Genomic DNA, 17,842 nt, shown 5'->3' with positions numbered 1-17,842 from the left:
GTGGGGTGTACATGCCACGAAACTGTTTGAACAAGTAGTCATAGTCAAACAACCAGTCGCGTTCCGTGCGAGCATCAGTAGTGTTAAGTTCTTGCCAATCAACATTAAATGATTCTAGGATCAACTTGGTCTTCTTGTTGTAGACACGATAAACAGTTTTGTTAGCAACATAACCAACAAAATAACACTCATCTGCATTTCTAGCAAACTTTGGATCAGGCTGAGCACCAGTATGGAGCAGGGTGCATGGACATCCAAAAGTCTTGAAGTAGTTGACTTGCGGCTTTGTCTTATTGATGATCACACGGTTTTGAATGAAATAAGAAGCATTGATTGCTTCACCCCAAAAGAACAAAGGAAGTTTGGAGTCTGACAACATTGTTCTAGCAACTTCAATCAATGTTCGATTACGACGTTCAGCTACTCCATTTTGTTGCGGAGTATATGGTGCACTGAAATGGTTATTCCATTTGAACTACAAAAGTCATCTACAGTTATGTTGCAAAACTCTATCCCGTTGTTGCTTCTTATACGTTTCACTTTCATGTTTGTCTCCCTCTCGACTAGTGTGATGAACTTGATAAAAAACTGAGCGGTTTCATCCTTGTGCCCTGAAAGGAAAGTCCAACTGAAACGAGAATAGTCATCACTAATCACAAGACAGTGGGCTTTTCGACCGTTTTCCAATGGATGGATAGGACCAAATAAATCCATATGTAACAGCTAAAAAATGGAAGCTATGGAGTCAATCGTCTTGGGCTTGTGAGGGAGCTTGTGTTGCTTTCATTTAGAGCATGAAATACATTTTTCAATGAAAGAGAAAGACTTAACAGGCAATCCCCTCACATGCTCACCTTTTACCAATTTTTCAGATTTTTAAAATCTACATGGCCAAGACGTCCGTGCCATAGAGATGAGTCGTTCTCCGAGGCCTTAGCTTTTAAGCATGAAGCGGTCCTACTTGAATAAGAGCTATTCATATCTAATATATAAGCATAATTGTGCCTCAGAGTACGCATTAAAATCCATTCTTTTAGGACTTTGAAACCTGGTTTGAGAATCAAGCATTCATTCTCAGTGAATAGTCTGGAGTACTGTCGATCATAGATTTGTGAGACACTTAGCATATTGTGATTCAATTGCTCCTCCAAATTGTCATCATCAAACGTCAGGATCCTATTTGACACTCTTCCTCTTTTTTTGATGTTACCACCCACATCTCCAGCAAAAGAAACGTGTCCACCATTAAACGGTTTAACGTCAAACAACAAGGACTCGTCTCTTGTCATGTGTCAGGTGCAGCCACTGTCTAAGTACCAAATACTATTGATAGACATTCTTGACTGACCCTACACACATTAACAATTAATTAGACATGGGTTCCCGATACTTAGTTGTCTCGGGAAGGTTGACCACAAAGTTACCATTTTTTATTGTAGTGTCATCAATTATGATGTTTTGGGATGTGTTAGAATCAGAAGAACAGTCCTTAGGAATCCATGCACGTGCGGTTTCCCGGTTTTGGAAGATTTTCTAGACTGTCTTCTTCTTGTTTTAAAACAAAATCCTTAGATTTTTCAATCTTTGGATTCATTTTCTTGTTTCTTTTTGGTAAATTCTTTGACTTATCAGTCTTAGAATTCCATTTTGCTCCAAAAAGGTATTTTACTTTTTTTCTTATTCCTAGATCTCACATCCATTTCACTGGCAGAACTATCAGATTGATCATTTCTTGTTCTTGAGCTTGGTGTCGCTCTGGAACAAAATTGATTAAACTGACTGTTCATTTATCTTTGCCTTCTATGCTTGTTCTTGCAATGTCTTGCAAGGTTAGATGGATACCACAAACATAACAAAGCCTTTTTCTGTTATCCCTATAGAACTCGTTAGAACTATGATACATTGGTTGTGGTGAATAAGGTGATGCTAGGAAAGGAACAAACACGTTAACTAATTTATAGGCCCGATCATCAAAAACATTTGAGTAGAATGAATTGACATAATCTTGTGGATGAAAACCATAGTAGTTATTGTAAGTGATTGTATAGTTGAGGATGACAAGCTTGATTAGTTGAGTGGAAAAAATTGTTTCTATATGGCGGTACATATTTACTTGAAGTACTAGGTTTTTCATTTTCAAAACTATAATATTTAACTTTATCTCCCTCTACTTTACAATCACTTGATGAACAACTATGTATGCTTGTCACAACAGACACCTTTTCTTACACATTTATGTTATTAACAATCTCATGAAAAACAGTTTCACAATCACTGTCAGAAGTGGAAACATAATTTTCATTCACATCATTAAGAGAAGTGCCAACATCAACACTCCCACAAAATACATGATTGTATAAAATGTTTTTCAAAGTATTATTATTAAAGAACGGGTTAACAATAGATGTTTTTAGATTCACACTTGAATCAAAAGGTGAATTTAAAATCTTTTTATCTCCATAACCCTTGTTCGTTTCCACACACTCACTTTCTTCTACATAACATGTCGAAGAAAATGAATTACCATTAGGACTAATTGATGGAAGAATTGGATCAATGGTCTTGGGTACAGCAGGAGTAAATGTTTTTGGTTTGGGCATGTGACCAATACCATAGACTATTTCATCCTCAATTGGGGTATTGAAACTAAAGTGAGGAAGGCTAGTATATTTCTTATTAAAAGGAGGTGGAACAACAGTATTATCATAGCCTGTTCAAGTCTTTTGTCTCACCCCAATCTGTGCCCCAATTATTCCATTAAGCTTATCAGAAGCTAACTCAAATCTTTCAACGGCTATTTTCCTTTATGCTAAATCTAACTCTAATTTATCAATTTTAGCATTTAATTCGACAACACGTCTTTCATATTTTTCAACTAGTTTGTCAGCTTGGAAACGTTTTTCATTAAGTTTAGCCATATCATTATTATGAGTTTTGATCCTTGTGGCATATATCTTTTCAGCTTTCCTAAGATCATCTTTATGGAATTTAATGCTAATATTTTCATCTATAAGGGCAACATTATGAGTTCTATAGTGCATAACTTTATCAATTCAAGCTTGTGAGCAAAGTTTGTGTACCTTGGGAATAACAGAGGTAGGCGTAGGTGTTCCAGGAGCAGGGCTTGATAAGGTGCTTACTTAATTTGAGAAGGCCATTCCAGCAAAGGTTAGAGGATTCTTCAGCTCTTCCAATTGGTCATCCTCCCAATATGGTTGAGTTGCTTCAACTGTTCTTGTAATCATAGCCTTTGAGCTCGACTAGAAGTTTCCCTTGGATGAGCTTCCTTGACCAATTCTTGGGACTCTTGATTTCGAGGAGTAACTTGGAAAGAGCTTCTAGTCATGTCTTTTAGCACCCTCATTGTCAGATATCTCGGTGATCTTGATGTCATTAACAGCCATAGGTGGGTTGATGCATTCTCTCGTGAAGTGACCCGATTCGTTGCAGTTGTAGCAACGCATCTTTTCCTTTTCAAACCCAATATTCTTTTCGTCAGAATCTCAAAAACTATTCTTCCCATACTTTTTCATGAATATTTGATGCTCGATGGACAGCCAAGGCCATCTGGTACTTGATGTCTATTTTCTTGAGATCCTTCTTGTTGATCTCGAGAAGGTCTCCTTGCTCAAAAGAAGGAGGAAGCAACTTTCCTTGTACAACTTCTCATGGCTTGCCATAAAGGCATGGAACAGTGTCACATTAGGGTCATCAGCTGAAATGGTTTGAGGAGTAGAATGAGCTTGATTACTTGTTGGTTTCTTGATCCATGAGCTTTTAAGGCTTTTGCAACGGCTTTATCAACGACATCTTGAAATGAGCTTGAACTTGATGGTGCTTGAGGTGTAGCAGTTGTCTTGAAGGCAGAATTAGCAGTGTGAACGGTGGGGTGTGCTTGACTCAGAAATGATGTGCTTATTCCTGATCCAGTAAATATCCCAGCTTGTTCGAGAGAACTGATATGATTACCCATTCTAAGTTTGTCATTCATCTCAAATGACTTGATAATTGAAGTTAAATCAGCTAGAGGGATAATTTGAAGATTGGTAGTTCTCTTGATTGTGATTAGACTACTATTCTAGGTATAAGGAAGTGAGTTAAGCAACTTGTCATTGATCTCAATATGGTCATATTCAATTCCAGCACTCTTGATTTTGGTAATCAATATTTCAAATGTATGAATGAGGCTAGTAACTGATTCTCCTTGCACATAACTTAACATGTTTAGCTCACCCTTCAACATTCCTTTCATGCTATTCCTCATCTCAATGTTTCCCTCAAACTTACTAACTAAGGCATCCCAAAGACCCTTAGCAGTGGTATAATCTCTCAAGGTTTGAGCAATTTCATGTGAGAGGCAAACACTAAGAACACCAAACGCTTTGTGATCATCACTAAATTTCTTCCTATCAATATCATCATAAGCAGTCATGGGCTTAGGAACATGGCCATCAGCAATAGTAGTCATGGGAATGTATGGACCTTGTTCAAGAGGTCTAACAAGATTATAATCAAGAATTCTAATATAGTTCTTAAGCCGCCATTTGAACTCTTCAAAGTCATTGTCCCAATTCATTAACTTTGGAGGCTTATTAGTAGTTCCAGCCTCGTTCTCAAAGATCAAGTAACTTCTTACTGCTTCATTTCTAACCTCTTCATTTGGATTATCCATTGCTTAACAAACTCAAGATCAAACACAAACACAAACACAAACAAATTCTGCAGAAAATACACAAGTACAAAGCAATCAAATGGGGAGTAATCGAATAAAAATTAATTGAATGGGGGAGCAGCTTTTGTGAAAATGAACGAGTACAAAGTAATCGAATGACGGGCTAATCTAATCGAATGGACGTATCTAATCGAATAAGATTTTAGTCTAATCGAATGGTCTAATATAATAGAATGATGATTCGATTCGATTAGGTTGTGATTCGATTAGAGTTAAATCTAGACTCGATTCGATCACTTTTGTAATTCGATTAGATTACTTTTGGATTCGATTAGATTAAAGTACACTTAATTCGATTCAATCAGTCTTGAACTCGATTAAATTTGCTAATCACACTCAATTCGATTAGGAGATTTGATTCGAAAAAAGAATCAATTCAATTCGATTAGACTGTACTTGTGGAAAGTACAGTGTGTACTTTCTGTCACCTTTTACAAGATTTCCTTTTTAAGGTTGTCACCTCAATCAACTTTGACACTCTATGGATCTAAGTATTATCCATATTTTATCACTTTTCAAACACCAAATCTTGAAGACTTAACCTTTTTAAAACTTGAATCTTTGCGATTTTAACACACAAACTTTAACTCAAGGCTTGAACACATGAAGATTTGAACTTTTGAACACTTTTTCTTCACTTAAAGGCACCCGTAACCCACTACAAAACTTGAAAATCCGTCTTCAACACAAACAAGACCAAAATTCAAGGTTGTGACCCAATATCTACAACTAGTAGAGCCCGAAAGCTATGATACCAATTGTAGGTCCATTGGACGGATCTAACAACACTAATACTAGTTTACTTGGATCAATCTCTACACTAGCTAGCGGAAATCACTAGTGAGGACTGAGATCTCGGATCTTGTTTGATTATATTTATGGTCGTGAAGTAGGAAGAGAGGAAAGAGAGAAGAGAGAGTTTATAATTAGGATATGGATAAGATAAAATGATAAAAGGTTAGTTTGCACGAGATGCACACACTATATATAGTGTGTGTACTCATGCATATTCTATTCATTATATCCGGCCCAATGGGCTCCAACATACATAACATCGGGCTCAAACACACAAACAAACAAAGTCAAACTAGCTAACTTATATAAACAATACATTACAATCAAATACGAAAGACTACCATAAAATGGGCCTAACATTCTCGCCCCATGTCACCTATATTATTGTCCACTACACATAGCCTAATAGATTAGTAAGATTTGATATCAATTAATTAAATAGAAACACAAAAGAAGTCCAATTATTTTAACATCTTACTATTTTTATATTTATTTTGTTATTTTTTGCTTTCTTCACTCTATAAATATTTGGTTATATTAATTTTTAATTTAATTAGATGTTATAACCCGTTTAAGGGTTAACTGAGTTTGATAAGACCAATACCCGTGACATTCACGGGTCAAATGCAAGAGAGATTTTTATTTACAAATTGAATAGTCTGGTGGCTTGAGAAGAAGTAGGAATCAACTAAAGAGTTTTAAAGGTTTTATTTATGTATATTTAAGATAAGATTAGATTGATATATTGGATATTACTTAATTAAATAGAAATACAAAAGAAGTCCATTTATTTTAACATCTTACTATTTTTTATATTTATTTTTTTATTTTTTGTTTTCGTCACTCTATAAATACGTGTTTCCTGCAAAACACATAGTTAGAGATCGTGTCGGCAGAAGAAACCCTAGGTCTACCTACGTACGTAGATACACTCCTTTCACTCAAAAGAGAACGCCGCTTTCTCGATCAAAATAATTAAGATCGTTTCCGGAGGCATTTTTCTAATAACTTTGACTCTGTGCAACGTCGTTAGTTCTTCAAGGTAACATGTTTGTTTCGTTATTCTGGTTCGTTCTTACCGATCTGTTAATATTTTATAGGGTTTATGTGCGGATTTGAATTCTTTGGTAGACAACAAAAGGATCTGAAGATATGCAAAAAATCTAGTTGAAGTTAGTCAGTTTTACAGTTATGTTTTAATGCTTATGAATTTGATGCTATATATTTTCCTAATAATCGAGTCAGGTTTCTCGAGAAAACAACCTATATTATCTAATTACTATAATCAATCTAAGTCGTTATATATCTTCACAAATGTATATTTAGGTGACAATCAAAAAGCTGCCTTCATTTAGGATTCGTATACGTACATAATATATAATTATAATTGCAAGTGTTACAAGTATCTTTTGTTTGTGTTACAAGTAAGTTTTGTTTGTGTTATGTATCTTTGTTCGGATGATGGCGTTCAATGTATGCTCACAAGCTAAGTACTTCCATAACTATGATTTATCTTCATAGTTTGAATCTTAACTATGATTTATCTTCATGGGGTCAAATCTTATACTTGCTAGGTGCTTGAAGTGTGCTTTTAGTGTAGGCTTGATTAAAGATTAGCCTTTGGATAACACAATATTTATAGGGAATCTATGCTGTCTTGTAGTGCTAGTATAGCAGGGATTGCCAATGTTTGATCTTGTAAACTTCCTTGTCTTAACGCTCATCTATGCAAACAAAATGTTTTCTCGGATTGCGAGAAGATAAATTTTATTACTAATTTACACAAGATCGTTTTCTTTATAAACAACTAGATTGTGGATTCACACACACCCGCGCCAGATCACTAATAAATTAAACCTGAAAAGGGGAATTATCTTATAATAAAGAAGGATTCAGTTATCCCTTGGTTGGCAAGTTTCTTAGGAACTATCAAGATTGATTTACTATATGATTTTTTCTGTGAATAAGATGTATTTATTTGAATTAAATCTGCTGATGAATGTTTCTTTGCTTTTTTTTTTAATTCAGAAAATCTTCTTGCTCAAGTTTCGAGTTTACAAGTCGTTATACGCCGGCCTAATTTGCAATAATCAGAACAATGTAGCTTGGATGTTTTTGGGTGTTACTGTGTATGAAGATTATCAAAATACTTGGTCATTCACCTTCTGCAAAATGACACTTATAATTTGTGCCTCACCCACTAATGTTGCAGGCACTGATTTGGATGCACAGGTCGATTGATGTTTGGCTTTGATTTACATGTAATCTGAATCACAGTAATTACAAGTATATTGATTGCTAATTAGTGTTTATGTTTTGTTTACTTAGTTGCTTGCAAGAGCCATAAGTAAAGTATTTGGCAAACCGAAAAGCATAAGGATCACTTTGTCTTTGAAGATTATACTGGGGATTTCCATATTTAAGCACACATATTTAGCGGTTAGACCGCAGTATAGGAAGATTTTTGCTAATTATGATAGCGAAAGGGACTTCACTTTGAAATATATTAATGAGGTTTGTAAAGTCGTCCTATTGCAACCTCTTTATCATTTGTAGTTTATAATTACGGTATCTCTCCAATTTGGATACCTTCTAAATTGAATTTTTAATGCACTCAGGTATCCTCGCTATTGATGAAATTTTTTTCCTCATAATTGTTACTGTGCACAAGTTGTAGCTAGATTGCTAATGCGTTTTGGTGGATCGACCATTAGCTTCTTACAAGTAGGACAATACCAATTGTCTTGTGGGATTTCAAAAAGAGGGGGAATTAGGCGGTATGTGTGATACTCCGCATTACACCACTCAGTGTCACACAACAACACTTTATCATCATCATGGTTAATGTCACATACTTTGCAGATTCCAACTTCCAGGGACATTTTGGATATTTCAATAGATTTCTGGAAGTAGGACTCTGCAAAGTATGTAGCATTAACCAAGACGATGACAAAGTTTTGTTGTGTGACACTAAATGGTGTAATGCGCAGTATCACACATACTGCCTAACTGCCCCTCTTTTTGAAATCCCACAAGACAATTGGGATTGTCTTGTTTGTAAGAAGCTAATGGACGATCCACCAAAAGGTTCTAACATTTTACAACTTGTGGAAAATAACGGTTGTGCGGAAACAAAGCAGCTTTTGGATATGCTGGAGGCTATGGAGAAAACCGAGTTTTGGCAATTAGAGGCACATAAGGTTTGGTTATTATGATAAGCCTAAATATTGATCTAATTTGTTTGAATTAAATCACTGATGAAAGTTTCGTTTAATTTTTGTGCAGAAAATATTTTTGCTGAAGTTTCTCATTAACATGTCGGTAGACACCAAGCTTATTCATGATTATCTTGATAAATCAAAAACAAAGCCAGCCAATAAGTGTTTGGGTGTTGACTCTCATGGGGGAGTATATTGGGGTTTTCCCTATCTTAGCACAGATAGTTGGATAGTCGTAAATGGGCCAAAACATGATGGTCAATGCTATTTGTTCCAATCTGAGGAAGATATTAGGAACCTTATTGGTTATCTGACAGTTAATGATCCACACAAAACAGAGTTAACAGATTCCAGCTTGCTGTGGCAAGAAACAATGTCGCAGAGTGGTCAGCGTTCCCGATTCAAGAGTGAGACAGTTTGTTCTACAAGCTTGAACAGATTTCCTTCTCATAATTGTCATAATCCAAAAGAAGCTAGTTTCCTTGAGCCCCAATATGGTTTTTATAGGTGTGATTGTCTGGAACTCATTTTTCCGTCAAGATATCACTGTGACAAATGCCATGTAACATTCTTCACGAATGTTGAATTCAAATACCACAAGAATTCGACTTGTGAGATCACACTTTTGGGGAACCCTCATCCTATATTAAGGCATTTAATGATAAATTTATTGGATATGGAAGCTGCACTGCCTGTTGAAGCAAAAATACATTCAATGGCAGGTCACGAGTGGAGATCTGGTTGGTGTGCATTTGTTAAATCTGCTACTACAATAAACGAGGTATGCTTTATCTTTATTAATCAAAACAACTCAACCTGTTTTAACCGTCTTGAAAATTTATTCATATTTGCATTGCAGATTGTACATGCAACTTTATCACTGGAAACCATGATCAAGAAAGAGTATGTCAACAACACTTGGTGGTGGTATTGGTCTTCTGCTTCAGTTGCTGAAAACACAGCCACCTTTGCTGCCCTTTCTTTTCGCATCCACACACTTGATGCTGCTATAAGATACCCAAAAACCGCCACAATCTCGGACAACAGCCGGAAAAAAGGAAACAATCGTCAGAAAAAAGCTAAGAAGCAAATGAAACCAGAGAAACCCGAAAACGAGTTAAAATGAACTGATGTTGCATGAGATCTATGAATGACTTAGTCACATTCTTGGTTTTTTTTTTCTTTTTTTATAATTTTGTGTTTCAAATATTGGTATGTTATTTGGTGTTTTAGAACAGATGTTATAATCTTCATCTTCATGCTTCACCCATTTGGCATGTAACTTTTGCTTTTTGTCGTAACTTGTAAAGATGGCGTATGTTGCCATTTTATAGTAGTATGAACAAGGGTTTGTTTCAGAAGAGTCTAAAATGTGGGTTTTGTTACACAAGACATTGAGCATTTGATTCCAAAATCCATGTCCAGGTTTTGACCTTCCACATTCAATGAGCAAAAAGTCGGTTTTTTAAAACTTTGGGCTGTTGACCCAAATCAAGAAATATAAGAGTAAATGGGTAAAATATATTATTGAATCTATGGATGTATAGCATGGTGAGCACTTCACCATTTTAGTAGCCTATGGTCAGGTCACTGAGTCGCTCAAAGTTAATTATTCTGGTGAAACACGTATTGAAATGCCCTCTTATATGATGAGCCTTATTATATCTTGAAAAAGTGGGCACTTTTAACATGACTACAAGTATGTTTTGTTAATGCATTTTATAAACTTTCTTCAAACTAAAGAGCATCCCCTCACCAGATTGTTGATTAGCAAAGAAGGTAGATCTGGAAAAATGGCCTCTTATCAGAATGGCAATGTTTGAGGGTAATATTTTATTCACATTTTAAGACATCGGTTTGTAGAGGTGTAAACGAGCTGAGTAATTTCGTGAACTACTCGAGGCTGGCTCGATAGAAGATCGAACCGGTCCAATCTTAAACGTGCTCAGGCCAAAAAATATTTTATATAACAAAAAATATAATATATTCTTTTGGAGCCTTACAACTGAGGAGTGATTTTAATGAATCCAGGTAGCCCCACTGTTGAAGAATCCTTCTAAATATATCAAGAACGGGAATTTTAATGGCTAGGTAGAGACAGAGATAAAAGAACTCTTAGGTTCTATAGAAATTTCTAAAATACCCTTGGAAGCTGAAATCTGCAAAGATGTGGCATTAAGCAAGATAATGATAAAGTGTTGTGTGACACTGAATGGTGTAAGCATTGTTCCACACATACACGCTGAATTTATATCCCTTTCTTTTAAAATTCCGCAAGAAAACTTGTCCTATATGTAAACAGCTGGTGGACAATCAACCAAAAGGTTTTTTGCATATTTTGCATTTTGTTGATAAGGGAGGTTGTGAGGAAGAAATAAGCTTTTGGAAGCACAAATGGTTGGTTTATATTAATAACAAGAAGCCTAATTACTGATGTATTTATTAGAAAAAAATCCACTGATCAAAGTTTTATTTTGAATATTTTTCAGAAAATATTTCTGCATAAGTTTCGTTTTGGCATGTCGCTAGACACCAACTATATTCGTAAATCAAAAGCAAATTAAGCTAGCTACGTACTTTTTGGGCATTACTCGGTTGGGTGAATATTTTGGGGCTTATGCATGTAAACAGAGATGGCAGGATAGTCATATATGGGTTGGAGACGGTTTTGCTTGAGGCTCAGTACAGTTTTAAGGGAAAACACATGGCTTAATGGTTGGTGTGCATTTTTTGATCAGCTACCACAATACCATAGGTAAGCTTTATCTTTCTTATTCAAAACAACCCAACCTTTTTGGGTTTTGACCCATCTTAAAAATTTGTTCATATTTGCATTGCAGATTGTGTTGGCAGCTTTAGCACCGAAAAGTACCATGATCAAGATGGAGTATATCAAGAACACCTAGTAGTTAGTAGTGGTACTTGTATTCTGTTTCAGTTGATGCAAATACGTCCACCATCTTCGTCCTTGCTCTTCTTATCTACCCACTTGATACCAGAAAACTGCCTTTGACGAACAGTAAAAAAATGAAACAATCATCAAAAAAGGCTAAGAAATATAAGAAAACAGAAGAACTTGAAGATAAGATAGATAGAACAGATCTGACATGAGATCTTTGAATGTCGTACATTCAAATATCGGTATCAAGTTTTGTGATCTATTTGTGTTATAGATCGGATGTAAATTACATACTTTTGCTTATTGTGGTAACTTGTAAATCTCTTAATGTGCTCTTTAGATATGTTTAATGTAAAATGTTAGTAAATTGCATATATCGTTCACGTGGTTTGTTTAAAATAGCGGATAGTCTATTAATATAAGTTATCATTCAAATGCTAATTGCAAAGTGAAATAATGACATTAAGCTTTCCGATGGAGACCTCTATGGTTGCCATCAATGCATATGTAAGTTATCATTTAAACAAAATCGTCGAAGTTCCCATTTGGTAGGATGAACAAGGATTTGCTACACAAATGCTAAACAAGTTGGATTTGTTTCAGTTTATTTTTAAGTTCGGCTATTAAATAGAACCTCTTTAGAATAATTACCGAGTTCTTTGCGTTTGTAGTCAAAACACTCTCCCAACATGATCACATCATTGGCATACACCAAGTACTATATAGGCCCGCTGTTAGAGTTCTGAATATTTATATCAGAACACCATGAAGACAGTATGACAAAAATAGGTTACCATAGCCATGGCTGGATTTGGGCCTATGCAGCTGCACAAGGCCCAATTTCAATAGGGCCCATGATAATGTTAAATAACAACCCATTGATAAATAAACTAATAAAAAGACATATAAATATTTTATTGGGCTTGGCTCAAACGTACAATACATGGAAGAGTGGGTTCCAGAAACTTTGATGATTAACCTACTTTATTATTTCTACGTTTTCTTTGAAAATAAGTTGCATTATATATTACTTGTTCATAGTAAAGTGTATGTAACAGTTAGAGGTTTATAAAATTGACATACCGTCATAGTAACTTTATAAATTATGTGTTTTATTAATTAAATAATCAAAATAGTTATTTATTGTTAAGTGTCATTTTAGTATCCGTGGTTTAGCCAACTACGCAACTTTAGTACCTAAACTTTATTTTGTGCAACTGGCTACCTCAGTTTCAAAAAACTTGCCATTTTAGTATTTTTGGCTAACCCTGTTAATTTTTTCTCGTTAAGTCAAGGGTAAACTTGTAATTTCAGTTATTTTATTAATTCATTTAAGAGTTAAGTTTCATTTTAGTACATGTGGTTTTGCCAACTACGCAACTTTATACCTAAAGTTTAGGTATAAAGTTGCGTAGTTGGCTAAACCACATGTACTAAAATGACACTTAACTCTTCATTTAATCAAATTCCCCCTTTTGTAAAGGTTTTGTTTAGTTTTTAAACATTTGAAAACCCTAGGGACCGATGGTGTCAAATCTTAAACTAAAAAGCCCCCACCCCCTTTCTCTTTCGTTTTCCGGCTTCTGTCCCGATCTCAATATCGGCGGGATTTCGGCCATCTCAACTCTGGCCAACTGATTAATTTTCATTTTGAATTCCAACCCAAAATCTGCTATACAATACGTGCAGTGCATTGACCTGATTAAGAAGGGGATTAACAGCTCTAATTGACGAAATCGAAGGGCGGAATTGGGCCCAATTGTGGTGGTGTAACTAGTTGCATGATCAGTTATGACCAATTTTGACATTTCTATGGTTTATGAGGATTTGGGGGTCTTTCAAACTTGACTATAAAAGTATTCAGAACCAGCTTATGAACAAGTCAGTCACTTGTCCTACTGGCTATTGCATCCCTCGTTAAAACTTTGTAAAAACCATAGGCGCGAGTTCGAGTCCATGTCACCACATATTTTTTTGAGTTTATGATAAAATAATTGAAATTACAAGTTTACCTCTGACTTAATGAGAAAAAATTAACGGGGTTAGCAAAAAGTACTATAATGGCAAGTTTTTTGAAGCTGTGGTAGCTAGTTGCACAAAAAAAAGTTTAGGTACTAAAGTTGCGTAGTTGGCCAAACCACAGGTACTAAAGTAGCACTTAACTCTTTTTGAGTTTATGATAAAATAATTGAAATTACAAGTTTACCCCTGACTTAACGAGAAAAAAATAACGGGGTTAGCAAAATGTACTAAAATGGCAAGTTTTTTGAAACAGGGGTAGCTAGTTGCACAAAATAAAGTTTAGGTACTAAAGTTGCGTAGTTGGCCAAACCACATGTACCAAAGTGGTACTTAACTCTAAATTATATTAATGTTATTTGTTACCGTAAATGAAGAACTCATATTTAATTTTTTCAATTATGCCTTTTTAAAGATATATAAAATTGTATAAACTTATTTTGAGCATAAGTTTCTAATAAAAATAATTGGTAGCATTGTTTTTTTAAACATGGTTTTGAAAGATATCTATTATATTTTTATAAGAGGAAATGGTTTACAAAATAGAGTCTTAAATTCAAAACCTTCGATATGAGTCAAAGTCTCACGATTTGTGTAAATATTTAAAATAAACTATTTTGTTATAGTAGTATTGTTTTGTTTGATGTTAATATGTCACAACACTTATCGTTCTATTGCCAATTACATGTACATACATAAGTTATATCAGGGCCCTTTTTTTCCCGCACAGGCTCTATAAAGGCCAACGATTTCTCAAAAACGGCCCTAACCATAGCAAAGCGGTGGCAGTGGTTAGCAGGTTGACTTGTCGGATTCCCGACGACATTGAACTCCCACGCAGAGAGCCATTTATCAAAACTATGCTAGGGATTACTAAAGGATCTTTAATCCGTCTTCTCCATAAAGCTGGAAAGTTTTTCCAAGGTCTAATTTGACAATCATAGTTTGGTATTTTGTTTATTTGACCCCAAGAGATTATTTCATGGGAAAATTAGCCATCTCCTTCCATCAAATCTGAAGGAAGCACACGAGCCGCCAATGAAACTCAGTAACCTATAACAACTCGCCATATGTGAATATGTTTTTTCTCCCCGACAGAAATGAGTATGGCTGCGATGGAACTTTGAAGTAACTTTCAGAAGAGAAACAGTCGGACCGACAGTGCAGGAGGCTACTTCCGTTGGGTCCGATGGTTTCACCATTTTGTTGGATTTTACGTTATGAACTTGAAATCATAAAACCTCTTAACTGAAAGTCTAGGGCTCGTCACTTTCTTGCGTGAATTTCTCAACAATAGATTTGATTTATGGAAAACAAACACTATGGTTGTATTTTCCTCGTAAAACTAAACGATTTATACTATGGATTTGTTTGATTTTGTGAAGAAATAAGAATGATGGAGATGGGGTTGGTTATGGAGGTTTAGGGGTTGACAGGTAGGAGACGATCTAACAGTTTTTCGGATGATAAAACATGTAGACATGTGGCGGGATATTATAGGTCGTGTTTCATCGGCGGCTGATGTGCTTCTGTACAGCTCTTAATGTTTGTTTTGGGTATTAAGTGTAAGGGATGGCTAAAGTTAGAAAAGGTGTTATCGAAATGGTTATTTTTGGGGTTACTATTATTTCATTCACTAATAGCTGCACATCAAGAATGTTTCTATCAGATGGAAAAGCTTATTTAAAGTCTCATATCACCGACCCATCCAGCCGATAATATGGAATATAGTTAATTTAAAATGGCCAAGAAATTTGTCTTTTGTCTTTGATAATAATAAGAAGAAAATCAATTATAATTACTCAATTGAAATTTGAAAAAACTTGTATCGAAACTTCAATAAAAATAATAATCAAGTCGCAACAGTATATTAGGAGTTTTGTAAAGATTTTCATTATTTTGTTAGAATAATGAGAAAGGTATATCTTTGATAAAATGTACGTTTGTGTTTCTATTACTTGTATACTTTAGACTATGTGTTGTGGAGGGGCTTTACATCGCTACCACGCATACGGAAGGGGATTGATTAATTAACTAAACTATCAATGGGTGTAAACGTTAATCAAAAGAAAACAAGAGAAATAGAAAAAGAAAACATGTGATTGGTTGGATTACTAGTGGGCTCACCTCCGTTATGTTTATTAGCACACATCAATGCCATGACACTTTCTTTGGCTTATGTGTAATGGTGTTCATCAAGTTAAAGGATGATGTGGCATGATGGTGGTACTCCTTGGAATCTCTACAACACATAGTCTTACCACTCAGAACTCAGTTTTGTATTTAATAAAAGAAACCAAAGTCAAGAAAGATAAAATGGTATGTTGTAACGACGTACCCACAATTTTATAAAATATATCGTATATTAAAAATAGAAATATTGCAAGAGTCGTCAATTTCTGTTTTGTTAAACCAGAAATAAATAATGTAAATATTATTATAAAAAACTTTTCATTTTTTAAGTTCACTAACTAAACAATATACTATTGATTTTTTTAATTATTACGCAATTATTCTGAACACTTTAACATCATTACCTTATTTAAAAATAAATTTTATTAGATAATTCTTTTTTCAATTTTATACATTACTCTTGACATTTATGCCTAATTAAAAATTGGTCAAATATAAAAGATGAAAAAATTTTATTTTCTATTTAGTTTATTAGTTTATTTTTAATTTAGCTGGAATAATTTAGACAAATCGGTAAATCTTGACATTTATGTCTAATTAAAAGTTGTTCAAATATAAAAGATGGAAAATTTATTGGTATTAGAGACTATTAAAAACTACAAAAGAGTGGTCAAAATTCGGTTCTTAAAACCAGAAATAAGAAAATGTATAAATGATTGTAATGTATCATTAAAATTAAAGATAATGAATATTTAGCATAAATAAGCAATTATAGTGAATATCTAAGATTTTATAAATATAAATTTGAAATAAGCAATAAACAACATATTAATTTGGTCAAATAAATTAATGTCAATAATACAAAACTTATTAGCTTTCGAGTATAATCAAAAGTAATTATTTAAATTTCCAGTATCCACTAAATATGTTATTTATGTTAATAAAAAATTGGTCAAATATAAAAGATGGGAAATTTGTTGATATTGAAGACCATTAAAAACTACAAAAATTGTTGTAAGAGTGGTCAATTTCGGTTTTTAAAAACATAAATAAATTAATGTAAATATTATTATTAAAACTTTCCATTTTTTAGAAGTTTAATAACTAAACAAAATACTATTATTTTTTTTATTATCACGAAATTATTGTCAATACTTTAGCATCATTACCTTATTTAACAATAAATTTCATTAGATAATTCTATTTTTAATTTTATACATCAATTGTCAATTATAAAAGATGGAGCGTTTTATATTCTATTTAGTTTATTAGTTTATTTTTCAATTTAGCCGGAATATTTTAGACGAATCGGTAATTCTCGACATTAATGCCTAATTAAAAACCGGTCAAATATAAAAGATGTAAAGTTTATTGAGATTGGAGAATATTAAAAACTAAAACAGAGTGGTCAAATTCGGTTATTAAAAACAGAAATAAATTAATGTATAAATGATTGAAATGTATCATTAAAACTAAAGATGATGAATATTTAAAATAATAAGCAATTATAGTAAATATCTAAGATTTTTTAAATATAAATTTGAAATAAGTAATACAGCACATATTAAATTGGTCAAATAAATTAATGTGTTTTTAATATAAAACTGTTAGGCCCATTTTGTTTTTGTCTTTCGTATTTGTTTGATATGTATCTTTTATGTAATGTTAGCTAGTTGGACTTTGCCCAAGACCATGTATTTTGGAGCCCAATGGGTTGTGAATAACAATAGAAAGTGTATGAGCACACACACTATATATAGTGTGTGTAACTCATACACAAACAACCTTTTTGTCAAATCTTATCTTGTTACAACTTTCAAACTCTCTCTACCCTATCCTCCCTCATGGTAATAACATAACCAAACAAGATCCGAGATCTCGGCCCTGACTATTGATTTCTTCTAGCTAATGTAGAGGTTGATCCAAGTAAACTAATTGTTGTGTTGTTAGATCCGGTCAAGGGACCTATAATAGGTAAATAAAGTTATGAGTCTTTTGTTTTTTCTTCAGTTTTTACTTTTTTATTTTTGGGTTGTGTTTGGCCAT

This window comes from Bidens hawaiensis, unplaced genomic scaffold (genome assembly GCF_021521415.1).
Source record: "Bidens hawaiensis isolate Kalapana, Puna unplaced genomic scaffold, B.hawaiensis_p1.1 tig00027815_1, whole genome shotgun sequence".
Classification (NCBI taxonomy): domain Eukaryota; kingdom Viridiplantae; phylum Streptophyta; class Magnoliopsida; order Asterales; family Asteraceae; genus Bidens; species Bidens hawaiensis.
Note: the sequence above shows the minus strand (reverse complement) of the source record.